Genomic DNA, 6,586 nt, shown 5'->3' with positions numbered 1-6,586 from the left:
GACCCTGCAACCCCAAGCAGGATCTCTATATGAACCCAAACCTGCTACATCAAGGAGTGAGTAGCTGTTGCTGGAACTTGAGGTCCCACTGTTATGGAGTTAATAAGAGAACTGTTGCTGAGGAGATTTTGTTCTTAATGTATTACGTGCACCAACGGCTTCTGCAAGCACGCCAACAACCGCGCCAACTGGGTCCCATCCTTGGTGTATGTTACTGGCATTCCTGGCACCATTATTGGGTTATGTGTTATTAGTTAGGAGAAATGCTATTACCTGATTTTATTTTTATTCAAAATGACGAACATGTTTCATTGGACGTTTTGCACTTTTTACCTGTTTCTTTAATGTTTTCATTGTGGAACTGCATTTTCATGCAGAGTTCTTCTGTCATCTTACATAGTAACGTAGGTTCAATAAAGATCCAGGTCCATCCAGTTCAACCTTTCTCCCCCAATTGTACTCCCTACACTAACATACTAACTTACTGGGACTAGGCCTCACAAATGTATAATTACCATTTTTATTATTGCTGCACTATTACAATTAAAAATGAACCCGTTTCTTATGCTCCTGTGAATTAACTAAAACTTGTCTTAGCTATATAAAGAGGTTGACTCTTGTATAGCAGACTCTTGTACTTAGAGGAGTTTTCTGGCATTTTTAACCACTTCCTGACATTCGGCATACATATACGGTGGATTTCGGGTTCACGTGTATGAAATGGGAGACGCTGAACTTGCTGCATAGATGGTATACAGCCAACACCTGCCTTTAACAGCAGCAATTGGTCTAAACACCAAATGCTGCTGTTCTCCACTTAAATGCCACTTATCTCTGATAGGCATTTAAGCATTATGATCCAGAGGGTAGGTCATTCCAATACTCATTGCCACGCAACTGCAGCACATTGTTAGGGTGCTGATGGCTTGATATTGCAGCTGGGTAAATTATAGAAGGCCTTATCACCAGTATCTTAGTCTTCCAATGAAGCCAGTATGTATTGCAGTATATAGTGCTAGTGATCCAACAATCATAGCTTCAAGCCCCCTAAGATTTATTTAAAAAAAAATAATAATTATATATATACTGTATATATATACAGTGGGGAAAAAAGTATTTAGTCAGCCACCAATTGTGCAAGTTCTCCCACTTAAAAAGATGAGAGAGGCCTATAATTGACATCATAGGTAGACCTCAACTATGAGATACAAAATGAGAAAACAAATCCTGAAAATCACATTGTCTGATTTGGAAAGAAATTTTTTTCAAATTTTGGTGGAAAATAAGTATTTGGTGTTACGCTCACGCCCGGACTGACTGGCGTGAGCGTGGTTAGTGGTCCCACTGGGCCATGAACCAAGGAGTGCCTGGAGGGGCGTGACTAGGGGCCTCGCCAGATCTGACCAGGAACACACGGCGGCTAAATCAACTCCGTGGTCCAAAGAGGGACATGGGAGGTGGCCCAGGTGCTACTCCAGGTCAGACCCCGGTCACAGCTGTTGACCCACAGCTGGGAATGCAGGAACGGGCAGGGTAGGCTGGTATGCAGACGGGTGGGTACTGGCAGGCACAGCTGGTATGCAGACAGGCACGAAGGACAGGCGGAGCAGAGCAGAGCAGAACCGCAGGCACAGTGGACAAGCGGAGCAGAGCAGAACCGTAGGCGCGGAGGACAAGCGGAGCAGAGCAGAGCAGAACCGCAGGCACGGAGGACAAGAGGAGCAGAGCAGAGCGGAATAGCAGGCACAGAGGACGAGTGGAGCACAGCAGAGTGGAACCGCAGGTGCGGAGGATGACCAGAGCAGAGCGGAACCGCAGGTGCGGAGGACAAGAGGAGCAGAGCAGAGCAGAGCGGAACCGCAGGCGCGGAGGACAAGCGGAGTAGAGCAGAGCGGAACCGCAGGAGCAGGCAGACAGGACAGGGCTCTGTTCACATGGATCAGACTGGGAAACACAGGAAGATAGCTAGAACACAGGAGGTAGATACGGAGGCAGGGAAACGGGACAAGCAGAACCAGATACACACAAGGTACTTGCAATGAAGTAGCGAGTGGACACAAAACTCACAAACAGAAGTACAGAGACAATGAGTTGGAGTTAGGTGCAGGTTCAGACACTGCAGGAAAAGGGAAGAATCGTACATAGAGACAAACAGGTAACGGGCAAGGACACAGTTCAGACAGGAGGTGAACCTGGAACAAGATACAGGAACGAGCCTGGGTACTCAGCCCCCAGGGTGGCAGAAACAGACTAGAAGTCACAGATACAGGTAACGGGCCTGGGTACTTAGCCCCCAGGGTGGCGGAAACAGACAAGATACAGGACAGTATGTAAAGAGAGGAGAGAACAAGGCGCAATGGGTGACTCAGTATTGCAATTGTTAGAGGGGTGTGGGGATGGCTACTATCCTTATGAAGTTATGCACCTCTGCACAACCCCAGTGTAAAGCTCCACAAGCTCCGCTCTGTTGGTGGCTGTCATCTATTTCCAGCGGCGTTCACAGATCCTGATCTCTCGGTGGTGGATCACGTGGTCAGGTTAGTAGCATGTAACGCCGAGATGGACGCCCAGCTTCACCAACACCCCCGGCAGCGTTCTGGAGGGGTTAGGGCAAGGCAGCTTGGAAAACCAGGGTAGTAATTCTAATTAAATTGCTCCAACAGGTGAAAGAACAATAGATTAAAGGCAGCTCTACCGCACCCCAACAGGGGGAAAGGGACAATCAGTGAATATGAATAGCGGTACCAGAGCGCCAATAACAGGGCAAAAATATTAAAAGGACTGGTTTATTAATACACACAACGCGTTTCGGTGGACACAGCCACCTTCATCAGGTGTAACAAGCAGCAAACAATTGATCCTTATATACATTTGACTAGGTATGCAATTACTTAAAAGGGGCGGGGCCAGATACAGAGTAATACCTCTATATTAACCCCTTGAGTTCATATATGCTCAATAGAGTAAAAAGGATTGTTATAAATTAATGCCTAATGAAGCATATAGGGTTCTTATAAAAAGGATTCGCTGTATAAAAACTTGTGAATCCTATAATCATAATACTTAATAGGATATATTGTCATCTACCACCCTATATTTTATATTATAAAAAGAAATAATAATAATAATTTTTACATACAACATAAAACAATGTATAAATATAAAGTTATAAAATTACAATCAGTTTCTATCATTATAATTAGGGAAAAGTAGACGAAGAAAGGAAAGAGGAAAAAAAAAAAAAAATTCCCCCCAAAAAAAATTTACAAAAAAAAAAAAAATAATTTTTTTTTTAAATTTTTTCTCTTTTCCTTCTCTCCTCCCTCGTCCCCTCCCTCTCTCCTTTCCCCTCTTCCCTCCTTCTCTCTCTCCTCCCCCCTCCTCCCCCATATAAAAGATATATATAATAAATTTGCTAAAATATAAAAACAATTATTTAAAAAGTTGTCTTCTCTATATTAAGGTTCAAACCTTCAAGAGACAAGGTTCCCATTTTGAAAATCCAATAATTTTCACGTGTAATGAGACGATTTAGTCTATCAGGGTGTGTATCAACTACATGATCAATGATAGTTAGTTTTAGGTTATTAGGATTTTTTTGATGTTCTTTTAAGAAATGATTAGAAACACTATGTAGGGGAAAGCCGTTTCTAATATTTTGGCGATGTTTATTTAATCTGGAGTGCATTTCCTGGATAGTGCGGCCAATGTATTGCAGGCCGCAGGTGCACTGGAGCAGATATATCACATATGAGGACTGACATGTAAGTCTAAAGCGAATGGGATATATCTCTCCAGTGACCGCAGAGACGAATGTTTTAGCTCCGTTATCAATGGATTGACAGCATAAGCATTTAGGGACGTTACATTTATAACATCCATTATTGCTAATGGGAGCTACATTTAAATGGTTCGGTCTTCTACCAATTGTTGTATTGCTAGGGGCTATATAGTTTCCTTGATTTTTACTCCTCCGATATATGACATGAGGAAATTCCGGTAAATGACCAGTTAATATTGGATCGTTCCTTAAAATGAACCAGTATTTTTTTAATAAACTGGATAACACTTGCGTAGGTTTACCATAAGTAGTAATCAGATTTAAACTGAAATCGTTGTATGGCTCTTGGCTGGTATTCTTGGATTTGTTGATACACAAGTTCTGTGATAGGGATCTAGTTTTGGAGAAAGCATCCTTTAATAATTTCTGGGGGTATCCCTTAGCTCTAAAACGTTTTTGTAAAACCTTAGATTCCAGAAAAAAATCCGAATCATGTGTACAATTTTTTCTGACACGCCAATATTGACCGTATGGAATATTTCTAATCCAGCTGGGTAGATGGCCACTGTCAAATTCAAGATAGCTATTTACATCCACTTCCTTAAAGTGGGTAGATGTGGATATTTTACCCGAATTGTCTATATTTATCTGAAGGTCAAGATATTGAATATTACTCTCAGATATGGTAGAGGTAAAGGAAAGACCCCAGTCGTTAGAGTTTAATTCATCAATAAATTTGGCAGCCTCCACAGTATTTCCCCTCCATAAGATAAACAGATCATCTATAAAGCGGCGGTACATAACGATCGCGCAATCCCTCGGCGCCGATAAATCCATCGTTATGTACCGCCGCTTTATAGATGATCTGTTTATCTTATGGAGGGGAAATACTGTGGAGGCTGCCAAATTTATTGATGAATTAAACTCTAACGACTGGGGTCTTTCCTTTACCTCTACCATATCTGAGAGTAATATTCAATATCTTGACCTTCAGATAAATATAGACAATTCGGGTAAAATATCCACATCTACCCACTTTAAGGAAGTGGATGTAAATAGCTATCTTGAATTTGACAGTGGCCATCTACCCAGCTGGATTAGAAATATTCCATACGGTCAATATTGGCGTGTCAGAAAAAATTGTACACATGATTCAGATTTTTTTCTTGAATCTAAGATTTTACAAAAACGTTTTAGAGCTAAGGGATACCCCCAGAAATTATTAAAGGATGCTTTCTCCAAAACTAGATCCCTATCACAGAACTTGTGTATCAACAAATCCAAGAATACCAGCCAAGAGCCATACAACGATTTCAGTTTAAATCTGATTACTACTTATGGTAAACCTATGCAAGTGTAGCGCCCCGAGGGTTCGGCCGCTACAGGGGTATTGCACCTCAGACCAGAGGTGTGATATTCCACTCCCAGGTAAGGATGGAGTATGGACCAGGGCTCAGTTAGCTGCATACAGCACACACACCCCATTTCCGAGGGACAGCTCAACGGTGCTCCCACTAGACATAAGTGCAGGCACGACCGACTATGTCCCTGCCTGGAGTGGGGAGGGGGGTGGAACACCCAGTGCTGTAGGAGCAGATAGGGGTTGGTTCCTGAGCGTAGGCAGGAGCCCATTGGTTGCTGGTCACCTGGGCTCATGGTCAGAGGGAGGTATAAAAGGTGGGCACCATCTTAGATCTAGGTTCGTTCAGTCAGTTCAGCCAGAGGAGAAGACAGGGAGTAGAGGCTCTGTAGGAGCTCTACTCCAGGAGGGCCTAGTGAGAGGCTGAGGAGGAGGTGAAGGGGAGCTGAGATTTTGGCTCATCTCAGCTCCAAGAGAAAGGAACAGAAACAGAAAGGAACTGCAAAGAAAGAGAGAGAGAAACAGAAGGGCTCAGGAACAAGAAGGTGGAAGGGACCCTAAGAACCCACGAGAATCCAGGGTGAAGGGTCAGGCAGATTAAGGGTACCGGATCCCAAGTTGGTGGAGGAGAAACTACCCTCAGCCAAAGACCGGTCGTCGTGATCATCTATTGGTGTGACACCTCATCAAACCTGCTAGGAAGGCACCATATAGGACAGCGGAGGACGGGGCCCACGTTTAACTGCACGAGTCCGCGGCAGCTGGACAAAAGTGGGTCACTGGTGAGGCAGGCCAGAGAAAGGATTAAACTGCCTGGGAGTTGACCGAGCCCCTCACCTGGTGGACGCAGCACGGCTCGGGCGGTCACTGCCGACGAAAGTGACCCGGAACAAACGAACTGTGAGTAAAGACCCTGGACTGTAACTTATTGTCCGTGTGCTCCTTCGCTCCTCCGGCACTACCGGTACTGGGACCTTCACCACCATCACTCCCACCATCCACTACACTGTCCTGGGGCCGCACTCTTCCCGTGGGGAGTCACACCATCCCAGCTGCATTCATCATCAGCCCCAGCGGACTGCCTTGCAGCGGCGGTTCCTAATAAACGCAATCCACGGGTGGCGTAGTCGGACATTATCTGAAGCACGTAGCAGACTACCATTGGCCTGACCACCCTGAGCCGCGGGACCGGGCCGCCACTACTACTACCCCCATCGTTCCCCTATCGCCCGGATCCGCGTGCCCCACGGCCCAGGGGGCGAGTCACAAGTGTTATCCAGTTTATTAAAAAAATACTGGTTCATTTTAAGGAACGATCCAATATTAACTGGTCATTTACCGGAATTTCCTCATGTCATATATCGGAGGAGTAAAAATCAAGGAAACTATATAGCCCCTAGCAATACAACAATTGGTAGAAGACCGAACCATTTAAATGTAGCTCC

Source organism: Phyllobates terribilis, unplaced genomic scaffold, assembly GCF_046119375.1.
Source record: "Phyllobates terribilis strain yellow unplaced genomic scaffold, ASM4611937v1 Scaffold_5__5_contigs__length_657084704, whole genome shotgun sequence".
Taxonomy (NCBI): Eukaryota; Metazoa; Chordata; class Amphibia; order Anura; family Dendrobatidae; genus Phyllobates; species Phyllobates terribilis.
This window is presented reverse-complemented; position numbering follows the sequence as displayed.